Consider the following 15,962-nt stretch of genomic DNA (forward strand, 5'->3'; position numbering starts at 1 on the left):
AGTCTAGTTATTCCTTAAATCAGCACCACTTGCACCCCTTCTTGAACAAAGGCTGAAACTTGCAATGGACAGAGTCCTAAAGCAGAATGCTTTATAAGTGGGTATGCAAATTGAAGGCAGATCAAGGTCTTGGATGCATGTTAAGAAACATGAGCATGAGGATACAGGAAGAGATACAATGATCAGACTAAAGAGGCACGTTTGCCGGCCAGGGATGGGAGAGATGAGTCATTAGAAATTGTATGCAGGATACTATATTTTATGGTATTGTTGGAATAGATACATCCTGAATTGATTCAAATTTCTAAAGTCAATGCTGAAAAGTTTTGCTCCTATGCCTGTTTCACTCAGTTCCCATTCCTAGAGGAAATCAATATTATCAGTCTCTTATCATACAGAAAAATTTCTGCATACATAATATACATAACTATTCTCAAAATGCCAAGATAGCACACTTGGTATACATTTAGTAGGCAATAGGGAACCAGTGTAGTTTTTTTCCTTGAGGTATAATTTACATTTAAAATACATAGTATAGTTTTTAAAAAGCTGATATAGTGAGAATAGTGTTTTAGGATTATTTGGGTATGAGAAATGTTCAGAATTTCACTGAGTGGGTTTAATAGCATATTTGAGGTGACAGGGGAAAGAATGGCCTGTGGTAAAGTATCAAGAAGTCTAACATGGGTATAATTTCAGTACCAAAAAGAGGGAACACAGAAATAGGGCACAAAATATTTGAAGAAATAATAGTCCAAATTTCTAATTTGTTGAGAAATGTGAATTTATAGATTAAAGAAGTTTAGATAGTTTTAAGCAGAATAAATACAAACAAACTGCACTAGGAACATCATGGCCTGTGCTGAAAACCAAAGAATAAGAAAATCTTGAAATAAGGCTGACCAAAAGGATACTTCGCAGATAGGGAGCAAAATTAAAAATTATAGATTGCTTCTCATCAAAAATAATGGAGGCAAAAAAGTCAATGTAATGACATCTTTAAAAGTGATGAAAGAAAACTGTCAACCCAGAGTTCTATATCCAACCAAAATAAACCCATGAAAAATAAAGGCAAAATAAAGACATTTTATAATAAATAAAACTTAAGAAAATTCAAATTCATTACCAGTAGAACTGTTCCACAGGAAATGTTAAAGGATGTTCTGTATGCTAAAGAAAAATAATACCAGATGGAAAGTTGAATCTTCAAGAAGGAATAAAGAACATCAGAAATAGAAAGTATATGGGCAAATGTGAAATAGTATTTTGTTCTATTTTTTAATAGATGACAGTATATATAAAGTAATAACTATTACACTAAATTGTGGGGCTTATATGTGGATGTAATATATACATGTATGTGTATGCATTTGTGTATGTATATACACAGTAATTACACACATACCTATCATATAAAGGATAAGGTAGGTAAATGGAAGTACATGATGACAAGGTACAGTTTAGATAAGATACTATGATATTAACTCAAATTAGATTGTGAAAAGTTAAGGATATTTACTGTAAGCCCTAGATCAACCACTAAAATAAAAACTAGCAGACGCAAATGGAATTCTAAAAAAATGTTTAAACACAGAAGATGCAAAAGAACAGAGGAACAAAACACAAGTAAGACAAACAGAATACAAATAGCAAAATGGCAGACATATCTAACCTTATCAATAATTACACTCGTGGTGAGTGAACTAAACACTCCAGTTAAAAAGCAGAGATTATCAGTCTGGCTAAAAAAGGCAAGACAAACCTACATTTTATTTTTGTCTTTTTTTTTGGGGGGGTCCACACCCACAGCATAGAGAAATTCCCAGACTAGGGGTCAAATCAGAGCTATAGCTGCTGGCCTTCACCACAGCCACAGCAATGCCAGATCCAAGACACGTCTGCAACCTACACCACAGCTCAGCCACAACAGGAACTCCCTACAGGAGACATTTTAAACATAAAGATATAGACAGTTTTTTCTTTTCTTTTTTTTTTTTTTTGTTTTTTTTTTTGTTTGGTTTTTTGGGGGGCCACACCCATGACATATGGAGGTTCCCAGGCTAGAAGTCTAATTGGAGCTATAGCCGCTGGCTTATGCCAGGACCACAGCAACACCAGATCCAAGCCACATTTGCAACCTACACCACAGCTCACAGCAACGCTGGAGCTTTAACACACTGAGATAGGCCAGGGATCGAACCCACAACCTCATGGTTCCTAGTCAGTTTCTTTTCTGCTGTGCCACAATGGGAACTCCAAGATATAGACAGTTTTAAAGTAAACCTATGGAAGAGAATATTCCCTGAATGCAAAGAAAATTAGAATGGTTACACATCAGATAAGGTACTCTTTAAGATAAAGAGAACTTCATTTAAGACAAAGTGAACTGCCATCAATAAAGAAGGATGTTTCAAATTATAGACAAGTCACCTGAGGAAAAAAAAAAAACATAAATATTTATAAATGAAATAACGGAACCTGCAAGTACAGGAATACCTAATTTTATTGCACTTTGTTTTGCTGCACTTTGGAGGTAACGACGTTTTTTGTTTTGTTTTGTTTTGTTTTTACACAAATTGAAGGTTTGTAGCAACCTTGTGTTAAGCAAGTCTATTGGCAGCATTTATCCAACAGCATTATTTTTTAATTGAAGTCTGTTCATCTTTAGGCATAATATTATTGCATACTTAATAGATTACAGTATAGTATACTGGAGTTCCCTTCATGACTCAGCAGTTAACGAAACCGACAAGGATCCATGAGGACAGGGGTTCGATCCCTGGCCTTGCTCAGTGATCCAGCATTACCCTGAGCTGTGGTGTAGGTCACAGATGCAGCTTGGATCCTCCATTGCTGTGGCTGTGGTGTAGGCCAGTGGCTACAGATCTGATTGAACCCCTAGCCTGGGAACTTCCATGTGCCACAAGTGAGGCCCTGAAAAGCAAAAAAAAAAAAAAGGTTACAGAATAGTATAAACATAACTTTTATATGCACTGGGAAACAAAAAATTCATGTGACTCTCTTTATTGCAGTATCTGCAATATCTCCAAGTATGCCCATAAGTAAAGCAAGAGTAGATAGAACCAAAATTGAGAAAAATAAATCCATAACCCTAGGATATTTTTCAACCTTCCTCTGTTAATTATTGACAGGAAAAAAAACTAAATAAAAACCAAAAATCAGTAAGGACAGAGATTTAAAAAATACTACTGACCAATTTGACCTTAGTGATGTTTGTGGAACAGTTCACCAACAACTGCCGAGAATATATGACACATTCATCTACACTGATCATGTGCTAGACCATCAATTATCTCAAAAGATCAGAAACCATCATATGTCTCTGTCCACAATGAAATTAGAAATTAATAACAAGATACCTAAAATGCAAAAAAATATCTGGAAGTTAAACAACATATTTCTAAACAAGTCAGGGAGGACTTCAAAGGAAATTATAAAGTATTTAGAAGTGATTAAAATAAAGCATTATTAGGTGCCAGGGCCCCAGATTTTCTGAATAAAACTAACACGAAGATGGGTTTTTAGGCAAACTACCTGATCTAAAAAAAAAAAAAAAAAAAAAAAAAAAGTTATTTTTGAGTGTGTGAAACACTAACATGATTCCTGAAGTGTTCAAGGAGCTCATGAGAAGACCTGACCACTGACAGACCACGGACCCCGGTAATCGGGGGGCTCCTCATCCCCTCCCCTATCCATCCGTCCTTGTAACGTGTGTTCTGCTTGCCTTCCCCACACTAGAAGCTGCCCAAGGACACAGCCTTGAGGGAGTAATGTGCAATTGAGACCATCTGGACAGTACAGATGACTGAACCCAGTTAAATCCGCTATATAAACTTTTAAGATTCTGGAAGGTAGGTGTGGAGATCTATTCATCTTGCAGCTACCCAAGACAAGCCTCTTAAGTATAAATTGCTTATTAAACCTGCCACCTACCAATAAATAAATAAATGAGGCTATTAAAATGTGTGTGATGCAGCTAAAACAGGGATTAATGGCTCAAAGGCTTAGGGGCAAATTATAGCTACAAATATTTATTTTAGAAAGGAAAAAATCTCTTCAGTCGATACTATAAAGTTCCATACTAAATAGCTAGGGGAAAAAAGTGCAAAGTAAACCCCAAAAAAGTAAAATATAAGTAAGAGAATAATTTTATGAAATTGAGAAAATTAGAGACAAGTAGAGAAAATACAAAAAGAGAAAATTAAGATGAAATATGGTTCTAATAAAAGATTAAGAAAATTGATATACTAATTAAGAAAATAAAAACACAAATTACCAATATCAGGAACGAAAGACATTAAAAGAATAAGCTAATATTATGATCAACTTTATGGCAAATTAAACAACTTAGATATAATGGACAAAAACTATAAATAAAACAACTTAGAGCAGACATGAGAGAAAATAAGAAATCAGAATACCTATATCTATTAAAGAAATTAACTATAAAGTTTCTCAAAAATAAGTCTCTAAGCCCAGATGGTTCTATTAGCATATTCTATCAAACATTTAAGAAAAAAAAAAACACCAGTCTTACACAAACTCTTTCAAAAATGGAATAGAAAACACTTCATCTAATTTTGTGAAGTCAACATTTTCCCAATACCAATACTAGACAAAGGTAATTCAGTAGAAGAGTATTATAGTCCAGTATCTCTGATGAACATACAAGCAAAAATCCTTAGCAAAACCTTAATAAATCAGTATATTGTGAATAAACAGAATTTATGCCCAGAATGCAAAGTTGGTTTAAGATGGAAAACCATTCAATAAAGTTCCCAATATTAACATAATAAACAGGGAAAATCACATGATTATTTCAATAGATGCAGAAAAAAACATTTAGCAAAATCCTATACCAATTCATGAGAAAAGAGTCAGAATACTAGAGTTAGAAGGGAATTTCCTCGTCTAAAAATGCATCAACAGGAGCTCCCATCGTGACTCAGCAGAAACAAATTTGATTAGCATGCATGAGGATGCAGGTTTGCTCCCCAGCCCAGCTCAGTGGGTTAAGGATCCAGCATTACTGTGAGCTATGGTGAAGATCACAGATGAGGCTCAGCCCTGGTGTTGCTGTGACTGTGGCGTAGGCCAGTGGCCACAGCTCCTATTCGAGCCCTAGCCTGGGAACCCCCATATCCCATGGGTGCGGCCCTAAAAAAACAAATTTAAAAATTAAAATAAAAATGCATCAACAAAACACCTACAACTGATCATACTCAATGATGAAATGCTGGATGCTCTCTCCTTATAGTCAGTGACAAAACAAGGATATCCACTCTTACCATTTCTATTCAACATTGTACTCAAATGTGGCCACTGCAGTAACATAAGAAAAAGAAAAACCACCATGATCATGAAAGAAAGACCAAACTTTCTCTTTTCAAAGATAACACAATTCTACAGCAAATTTTAAGGAATCTATACGTCAATTGCTAGAACTGTAGTCAGTGTAGTTAGGTCACAAAACACAAGGTCAATGTTGAAAAAAGATCACTTGTATATCTACATACCAATTGAAAAATTGAAATGTAAAAAGCAGCACCAGGTACAATAGATTTTCAGCCTCCCTGGCACTGGGTATGCTCTGTGACTAAGTTGTGGTCAATGAAACTTAATACAGGTGATCTATACTGCTCTAGACATGGTCCAGATAACCCTCCAGGTAGAATCCTCAGTCCTCTCCCCTTCCTTATTACTAGAAAACCTGACAGGCTTGGCATTCTTGGTTTTAAGGTAACAGAGCTGCTAAAATAAGTGCTTGGATCCTCAAAGCCCTGCTTTAGAAAAGAGATGCCTGTTCTCGGGAATAATTGTTCGGGTACTCCTAATAATAAATTTATCATGTCAGGTTCATCAGCTAATATTACCTTAAATGACAGACTGATGATCACTTGGGTTCCAGATAGGGAAATAGTCTAGAACACAATGCTTACATTGAAAGAGTCATGCATATATAAGAACACACTATTAAATGCATCACAAAGGCTTGGGTGGAATACGAGTGGGATTTGAATGAATTTTAGTAACAAGGGGGAGAAGACATTGACCATGAAATGATACTCAATTCAGCAACCACAAGGAGACAACAGGTTAGAGGAGTCTAAAAGTAGATGCTATTAAGAGGCTATGGGTACAGGGAACTATATTCGGTATCTTCTAAAAAACTATAATGGAAAAGAATCTGAAATATATCTATATGAATCTCTTTGCTATACATATGAAACATTGTAAATCAACCATACTTTAATAAAATAATTAAATACTATTTTTTTAAAAAAGAGGTTATGTGTGATCAGCATACAATGCTAAGTATTGTTGTTTTGTTTGGGGTTTTTTTGCCACGGCCACGGCATGGAGATGTTCCCAGGCCAGGGATCAAACCTACACCACAGCTGTGACCCCAGCCAGCAGTGACAATGCCAGATCCTTAACCCACCAAGCCACCAAGGAACTTCCAAGGTTTTTGTTTGTTTGTTTGTTTGCTTTTTAGGGCCGCACCCTCGGCATATGGAATTTCCCAGGCTAGGAGTCGAGTCGGAGCTGCAGCTGCCAGCCTACACCACAGCCACAGCAACGCCAGATCTGAGCCATGTCTGCAACCTACACCACAGCTCATGGCAATGCCAGATCCCTGACCCACTGAGCAAGGCCAGGGATTGAACCAGCATCCTCGTAGATACTAGTCAGATTGATTTCTGCTGTGCCACAATGAGAACTCCCAAGGATTGTTTAATTACACATTAAAGAGATTTAATGGCACAGTTTGCTTTGCAGAAATAGCAAATATAAATATACTTAGTAAAGGAAAGCACTTTGATATTCATTGCCACATTTGCAAAATGTGTATATTTTCTGATAGATGCAAAAATATCATGTCATAAAGTGCTTTTCTATGTTTTTCAAAGGAAAATTTGTTAGAACCAGTAATATGATAGCCCAGGTACCATTAAGGAAAGCCCCTAACAGTACTGTTAGAATTGAGACCATCTTCCACTTAACCATTAACTCTACTGTGGATCTGGAGAGCAACTGCAAAGAACCCTACATATCACATGCAATGATTCATACCTGGCCTTTAATTCTCTTCTAGAAACTAACTACTCAAGACTGTAGGACGTTTTCATCTGGCACATATAACAAAATCTGACCCCCAAATAATCCTACTGTTTTAAATTCCTATGTAAGAGAAAAGAGGCACAGTTCCAGTTTAGCCATTTAGTATGTGAATTATATATGATTTTAGATGAGGCTTTTAGACTAGAGACTCATCTTAGTGCCTAACTGCTGGAAAGGGTGCAGTAAAAAAATACACTTAAGACCCCATGGAAATAGCAACAGCCATTAAAGTTGTACTACCACTTAAAGAAAAACTCGTAATTGAATGAGATTGCTTTGGTGTCACTGCAGTATTCTTACAGAGTTACGAAAGGGTCCACTCCTTAGTGCCACAAAAGACATTTTGATCATACATCTACATCTGGGGAGGTGTCTGAAAGCTAATGATAACAGCAGGGAATACCCAAGCAAGATTTCATGTAAGAGGACAAAGTGAACAATAGAAGAAAACGTAAAGAGTCATAATGTTCTTTGGGGGCGGGGGAGAGGAGTTCCCATTGTGGCTCCTCAGGAGAAGAACCCAGTATAGTCTGAGAATTCGGTTTTTAATCCCTGGCCTTGTTCCGTGGGTTAAGGATCCGGCATTGTCACAAGCTGTGGCATAGGTCTCAGATGTGGCTCAGATCCCACGTTTCCGTGGCTGAGGCTGGCAGCTGCAGCTCCAATTCAACCCCTAGCCAAGGAACTTCCATATGCTGCAGATGTGACCGTGAAAAGGAAAAAAAGAAAAAAAAAAGACTCATAATGTTCCTGTCTCATCACCCATTTCAGCAATAAAATGTTTCACAGGCTCTGCAATACAGTGTATCTCAAGACTTCAAAACATTAGAATCAGTGCACCCTGAGAACTATGTAAAGAAGTTAAAATAAATTGCCTTACCATCACTGTGAAACAGTTGCAACTTGCCGAGGACGAAATGATCACACTGGTTGCCAATTCTCTGAAAATGAAAACCCCGAATTAGGCCATGAGACAGAGGCAGACAGAAACACCATTTAGCCAAAAAATGGGAAACCAGTCACTCTGAATTGCTCTGGGACAAGGTGGGTGGGGAGGGAGAGGAGGAGGTTAGGAGATCTCTCTATTAGGCAATTACCTCGCTCTGAAAACTCTTCTTTCAAACCATCGGGCAGATGTTTAAACTCCAGAGCAACATTTACATGCTTTCCTGGGCACCTGGCATCCTGGTAGGCAATAGCCTTTTGTATACCACCATCTAGTGGCGTCCAGGAAGAACTCAAAGAGCTCTGTTTTTTCAATCTGTTGAAGGGGAAAGGGAATTTATGCATCCTGGGGACCTCTTTTCTTTGCATTCTGGGCCCTCCCTGAAGCGGGGACCCTCCACTGGACTTTAATGATGTCAGTGCAGTCTTCTCTCATTTGGATGACTCTCACCATCTTTTACCATTTCAGGTAAGAATAATAGCATTTATTTATATCCAAGTTTACTATAAGGATAAAAATGTTCACCCATGCAGTGCTCATGCCTGGTATAGAGCAAGCACTCAAATATCCTCACTAGCCACCAGTGTCAGAACCAGTGACATTCATAGATTTAAAAACCCAACTCATTAGAGTTGAACTAAGCCATCCAGGATGGTTTAGGTTCTCCTCCACCACCATCCATGTATGCAGGTGGCCAAGAGAAGTGGTGGAGACATCAGCACTTACATTGAGCAAGGGCAAAAATTAGACATGAAAAAAGCCTCCATTCTTTCCCATATTTTTAGGACCATTATTCTTGCCATGAACTCTAAATAGAACGATGGTTCTAACCATTTTTTATTTCAAAAACACCTTGGGAATCTGGTGTTCCTGGTTCACCAGAAAAATGCACACAAAATCTTTCTTTTGATAGAGGGTGGCTAACTGACCCCCAGAGCTTAGTCCCATGGACCCCAAGGTTATCACTACCTCATTCACAGACTGCAGGGTCATCAGGGAAGAGCTGAGGGCGCATTTTGCCTACCAGCCCTTTTTGAGCCCCTTGCTTCAGGCAATGGCAGAAGAGTAACTGGTGAATACAGAACAGGGTCATGTGTGTTCTCAGCTCCATCTTGGGTTTGCCACTCACTCACTGAGAAAAAGCCAACATTGTTTAAAGCAGCAATAATCATGTGGGCATTTTCTCAAGCTTTACGCTCTCCTTCCTCTCAACCAGGAAAAGGTGCTTCAAGGCTGCCCTTGGGCAGTTTAACAGCTATAAGCAGAAGATGAAAATCTTATGAAATGCATTGACATTAAGACCCCAGCCATCTGTCAGGTAATTTAGAATTTTAAACAATAAAAGGAATAGTTATCTAGGCTTGCCAGCAGGCCTGGCTGCCTATGTCTTCATGAAAGCTACAGCTTCTACCAAAGACGAATGTAAGTAAGGTGACCAGAGCCATAGCCCACTGGCTACCAAGGGCTTTCTCCACCCATCATCAATCACTCCTGGACCATGGCAGCTGTCTGCTGGATCACAATATACCTTGTTCAAACTCAAAAGTGTGATCTTAGGGATATTATTTAGTATAGTTTATATAGTCCAATTGTTTGAGAGAGACATGATCTGGTCTAGATAAGGAAATGCACAAACATTCTGTCCTTCCCAGGTCAACTAAATCGCACACCCAACTGGACCCCAGGATGAAGCAGAAAGAAGAAAGTGGTTTCGGGAGAGGTTTTTTCCTTTCTGTCTTTTGTATTTTTAGGGCTGCACCCTCAGCATATGGAGGTTCCCAGCCTAAGGGTCTAATCAGAGCTATTGCTGCCGGCCTACACCACAGCCAAGCAACGCAGAATCCCAGCCACGCCTGCGACCTACACCACAGCTCACCGCAATGCCGGATCCTTAACACACTGAGCAAGGCCAGGGATCGAACCTGCAACCTCATGGTTCCTAGTCAGATTTGTTTCCACTGTGCCACGACAGGAAACCCACAGTGGAAGTCTTTTGATTTTCTTTCCCCTACCCCAAAGAGAAGCTAAAATTCCATTTTATAATGCTGGTCTCAATTTTCATAAGTTACATGCAAGTCAAACAATGCCTCTGTGGTCAATCACAATTTGCTAAGCCTAGCCACCTCCCTGGTTAGCCATAGTCCCCTCTTTTCCCTTTTGTCTCCCAGACATGAGAGCAATCTTTCATAGCTTATGTTTACAGTTTTCTGTTCCTTTCATCTGCTCTTTTATCTCATCAATGCATTCTTTGGTTCCATCTATTACTGTTGCTCCTACTTCTGTGCTCTTTATCTGTACTTTTTTCATATTTCTACCTGGTTCTTTGACATCTTGCTCTTGCTTCATGCTGCTAACATTGTTCCTTAGCTCGAGTGTATTGATCCTCCTTATTTTAAGTCTTCGACCTGTCTGTTCCAGACATTCAGTTTCAGGGGGGTTGTGTTATTCAGTTTGTGGCGTTTTATGTAATGGCACTTCTCAAGTGTCTAGTTGGAGAAATTGTGACCTGCTGCTTTGAAAGGATCTGCTACCCAGCCTGGGAATAGGTCCTAGGGATGGCTGAGTCAGCTTCTCCTGTTAGCTCTGATGAGCCTCCAGGATGAGCAGGGGAAGAGCCCTAGACACTAGAGAACAAATTTGATCTCTCTATTAAGCAATTACCATCTTTAACCTCGTGTCTCAGAGGAGCTATGGAAGCCCCACTTCTGGATTTAGACACAGGACTGCCCACTGGGAGCTGGACAGCTGTCACCTTATTTCCCTAACTCCTCACACCAAAGGGGACTTTTGTCTGTTTGCTGCCCTGGTGTTCTCTGGCCTTGACTGGGGGCTGGGTGGCTGTTCCCAGTCCCAACAGGGAAGGAGCAGACAGAGGCTGTCCCCAGACAATGAAGATAAGCGTGAACAGAACCCAGAAGCTTTCTTCCCATCAGCAGCCCCAGCCACCTCTCAGTGGGCACCACCTCTCCCCAGGGGTTTCTCAGCTATGTTCTAAGTTCCTAGATTCTGCTCTTCGTTCTTACTCCTCTAGAGATGCTTTGTCTTGAGAGGTAAACAGCCCACATTATTTATCTGGATTTGGCAGGAATCACCTACTTATGAAGGCAAGCCTCCTCCCCACATTTGCTACCTGTTTAACTCCTATAGACTTTGCTCTAGGAGACTAAACAAAGTCTTAACAAAAAGCCTTCAGCAAGAATTGAGAAAAATAAGCACCGCTGTTTCCTAAAGGTAGTGAAAATATTTTTAATCTTGAAGAGTGAGACCCTCACCATCCCACCATGACCCTGGGGTTCTTCTCCTAGAATTCAAGAATTCAACCAAGAAAGAAGCTCAGAAAAAAAGCAGACTTATTCTAATCTGGCCCCTCAGATTAGTATCCTTAAATTAGAGAACCTGAGGGCCTAGGTGATCAGCAGAATGCAGGAGGTAAGTATCTAGACACATCCTATTTGCTGAAGAGGTGATTCATGTTATAATTTAAGAACATTAAGATCCAAAAATCCCAAGTACATAGAAACAATCTGGTGTCATCGAAGTAAAATTTCAGTCATTGATAGATTCCCAGCTATCTTTGGGCTTCTCCAAAAATGTGGTTTCATTTTCTAAAACATCTGATAAGATTTAAGGAACTCATAGGCAAACCGCCAATAATGTGACTGGCTGGCTGGCTGTGACTCTCAGCCTGCCCAATGCATAGGAAGAAGAAATGTGACTTCCTGTTCATTGGCATCAGCTGTCAATCCCACTGACTGCTTCCTCCATGATGCAGTAACTGCTCTATGTGAACACTTCCCCATAGCAAATGTCTTTATCCTGGGGGTTTACTGGGTACCAACAAAATGGTGTGGGCGTGACTGGCAGAAGAAAAGGAGGGGAGGAAAGAAGAACAAAGGAAGAGACGAGGTGATTATGAAACTTACTTCTGGGTGTGCAGGGTTACAAAGTCCATCTCCCATCAAGCTATGGGAGCCTTAGGGCCAAGATGGTCTTCACTTCAATCTACAAGCTCTGCCATAAAATATATGCTCAGTATGTGCTTGAGCAAAGGAGCCAGCCAGCGCCTAATGAATTGCATCACTACCTCAATACTTTGCTACAAATCCCAGTGGTTCCCACTTCCTAGATGGAGGATTCAAGTTTTCACCAGTTGAGAAGACTCGAAGTCTACTCAGCTTACAATCCTGACAATGAAACAGAGACCCAAAAACTCATTTTCAGGACCAGCATAGGCTACAGCCAAGGGTTCTAAGTCCAGCTTTTGGTGGACTGACCTCTATTAAACTCAGCTTTAAAACCAGTGACATTAACAGTGTACCTCTTGAGTAAAAGGAAAGGAAATAAATGGAAAACTTGTTTTCTATTTTATGTGCTATGATAATAATCCAATACTGTCCCATAATCATTTTTAGAAATGCAATAACTACATGTAGATTATATATAATGTATATATATTATATATAGTATTAAATATATGTATACACACATATAATCACCTCACTTATAAAATGCTGTTCCCAGAGGTAAACAATGAAAAGACTCATGATGATTTAAACCTCTATAAGCCTTACTGAGAAGACATTTCAGACAGGGTTGTAAGGATTAAAGAAAATGTATTTAGTCTAGCACAGTTCTGGCAGAGAACAGGTATTAAACAAGGACTTCCCTTCCACCAGCTGCCTCAGTCTTCTTACTTCTGCTATTCAGAATGGCCTTCAGGAAAAAATACCAAAGAATCAATCCAACAGTAAAAGGAATGGTAGAGACTGTGTCATTAACAGTTCTGTTCCAGAAAATTAGACGGAGAAAAATCATGCATTTCACACATAGTGTTTGCCATCTTCATGGATGCATAATTCATAAGGTTATAATTAAAAGGTGATGGAGGTAGATTGAAGCCCCCTACAGAGGTGCCACTCAAAGCTCTAGCTTTAAGTGTGCCAACTGGCTCTTGGGGACCAATGCCAAGAATGTGATCGAATGCTTTCTGCCAAAAGCAATGATAATTTAATCAACAATGGAAGGGCAGACCAAGCTAGTCTCCTCTACCAAAACAGCCTTTGGAATCACAAAAGAGTCTTTTAGGGTTTTCTGAACCTGGGCCAGGTGGAGACGAGAGAGATATACGTAGCCACAGCTGGACAGTGACCAAAAGAGAATGACTGCCTCTGAAGAAGAGACTACGTGGAGCAACAAACTAGCCAGCTGGGTCTCTACCAGCGAGATCTGTTCACGACGCAGCTGATTGTTAAAGAGCACTCACACTGAGAATTGGAAATAAATCCCCAAGAGAACTGTTCCTACAGTCCAGGCTGGCAACCTTCCAAAGGAAGATGTGAAGTAGGTAAGTTTGAATTCTCCACGTCTCTTTCTGCCATAGGAAAGTGGATGAGATGGGATGGATATGTGCTCAGTATCAAGCCAGACCCCAATATACCCCTATTCTTAACTAATTATGGAAAAGTCTGACATCTGGGTTTCAATTGCAGGGTCTGTAAGGAGAGAAGAGTATTCTTGCCATTTTGCAAAAGAGTAATAGTGGCAGGGTAGACTATGCCACCATTCAGCCCCTCTCAGCTCAACTTCTCTAGTAGCAAAGCAATGGCACCTTAGGCCAATTTGAGTTTCCTTCCTATCAGGATCATGCATGGTCTACATGTTTGCTCTAGGGTCTTCTCACAAGCTACCTGGAATTTTCTGAAGACTCGCAAATGCCGGAGAACCTGCATCTCATTTTAATCAACACTTTGAGTAGCTAATTCACACCAAGCACTGAGTTCATGCAGTGTGAGTCATGGGGATGGATGGCCTGTTCCTACTGTCAATATGTCTGACCATCTGAAGGCAAGGAGTTAACCATAGCTTAAAAACTAAAACAAAAAAGAATTCCCTTTATAAAAAAATCAAACTCAGCATTCAAGACTTTTGATCCATATCCAAAACAAACATGGGAAAAGCCCAATTCTTTGGCTGCTTTGTTTCCACCAACTTTTTCCTAAGTTGGGTACAGCCTCCAAAGCCAATCCAATACTGGGGAAGAAAAACAAGACTTACCTCTGGGGTCAAAATCAAAGGGGTCCCTCACCAAACTCCATTTTTGGAGCACTGTGGCCTGCCATGGAAGAGAATGATGAGTTGATGGAGCTGTGAGGCAGGACTTCAACAAGGCACATTGTCATTCTGGTTTGGGTACTGACCCTGGCTGGGTGGCCAAGGAGAGAGGCACTCTAGGCTAATAGGCAACTTGAAGCAAGGACTAAAAACCAGTGCAAATACCCACAGAAGCACTATCTTTTATTCAATAGTGCTCACAGTTGACAGGACTCAGTCTGGGCTTGTCTCCAGATACATGACAGCCAGGAAACACAATCCAGACTCAACACCTGAACTGAGTTGAAGGAATTTACTATCAACCAAAATAGCATCCATCTGGCCTCTTCATAGCCATGACAAAAATTAAAGTGACTGGGTGGTGTTTCCATGGTGATTCTGTTGTTACTACTGCGGACTGGCCTGTCCCTTGGGTACACAATTAGGTCCCAGTGAACCCCAAATGGTCCTACGCTTTGCTTCTTTTTCCTGATAATTACAATTCAATTTCAATTTTTTTTTTTTTTTTTTTTGCTTTTTAGAGCCACGCCTGCAGCATATGGAGGTTCCCAGGCTAGGGGGTCTAATTGGAGCCACACATGCCAGCCTACACCACAGCCATGCAGGATCCAAGTGGTGTCTGCAACCTACACCACAGCTCATGGCAATGCTAGATCCTTAACCCACTAAGCAAGGCCAGGGATCAAACCCGCAACCTCATGGTTACTAGTCAGATTCGTTTCCACTGCACCACAATAGGAACTCCCTCAAACTTGTGTTTCTAATAAAAGCCCCAAAGATCCACTAATAGATCAATAGCCAACCTCTCTTCAAGTGCCATTATCCTGGACAGGCTGCATGGCTTAAATAACATCAGGCCCTACACTCTTCTAGGGATGATCTTAATGTTAAGCTGTGGGCTTTCCCCCTACTTAGGACTTCAAAATAAATCTACAATTCAACCTCTTAGTAATTTTAGAAGATCCGTGAATCTAAAATAGAAAAGCTTGAAACCAAAAGTTTCTCCACTACGGCAATTACAAATTACCAGTCCCTAAGGTGGGGCTCCTTAAACACCACACAAAAAACAATAACTGGCTAAGGAGCCTGCTCCTCCCCCTTAGAACTACATGAAAAAAAAAAAAAAAAACATGGTCCTTCAGAGCAAGTTCAGATGGAAGGGGTTGTGGCTGGAGGCCGTATTCTCCAGAGAGCAGATTAAATGCCCAGCGGATCTCATCTCTGTGGAAACAGAGAGATACACAGCTGACCTAGGCTCTTCATCACTCCTGGAGACGCAGCTTTTCCTACAAACCCATTTTTTTCATTCTGGCTTACCCTCCAGAGGCCATAAAGCTCTCATCACAGCCACCAAAACATCAGGTTTCAAACAGGACATGAGGCCACACGCCAGATTCTCCCACCACCCACAAGAGCAGAAGCTGCAGCCCAGAGAAAACTTTTATAACCTGTGGCTGAATTTTCTGATCAAGGAAACCTGAGACAGAAGGAGACTCATAATCTCACTTAGCTGCCTCACATGAGATGGGCTTCATTTGGGCAACAGTGCACTGTTTTAACTAGCAATCAACACTTCTTATGACTTCAAAGAATATGCTAGGTGTGTTCTTAAGAAAACTTGGAACGGCTGCATTTTTCTGGAAGTGCAAGGTCATTCCCCAGAGTCTAATGTGCCATTGGGAGAGACTACTGCCCAAACAGCACTTGCAAGCAGAAGTTAAGTAGGTGGATCTCAGACCTCATTGTACATGGGCCACACCTG

At 40.2% G+C, this 15,962-nt stretch overlaps 1 long non-coding RNA gene across 1 annotated transcript in view; it reads right to left on the reverse strand.

The window, feature by feature from the left end:
* The window catches only part of LOC110256512 (uncharacterized), a 29,979-nt gene extending 14,363 nt beyond the window's left edge, over window positions 1–15,616 (reverse strand). Inside the window, exons 1-2 of the long non-coding RNA XR_002338104.2 lie at window positions 15,518–15,616; window positions 8,024–8,084 (exon numbers count right to left, since the gene is read on the reverse strand). This is a non-coding gene — a long non-coding RNA (uncharacterized LOC110256512). The remainder of the gene's footprint in view (window positions 1–8,023; window positions 8,085–15,517) is intronic.
* Window positions 15,617–15,962: the final 346 nt, after the last annotated feature.

The sequence above is a fragment of the Sus scrofa genome, chromosome 13 (genome assembly GCF_054392235.1).
Source record: "Sus scrofa isolate SSC_HxYL_T2T_F1_AM1 chromosome 13, Sscrofa_HxYL_maternal_Yorkshire_Landrace_v2.0, whole genome shotgun sequence".
NCBI classification, from domain to species: domain Eukaryota; kingdom Metazoa; phylum Chordata; class Mammalia; order Artiodactyla; family Suidae; genus Sus; species Sus scrofa.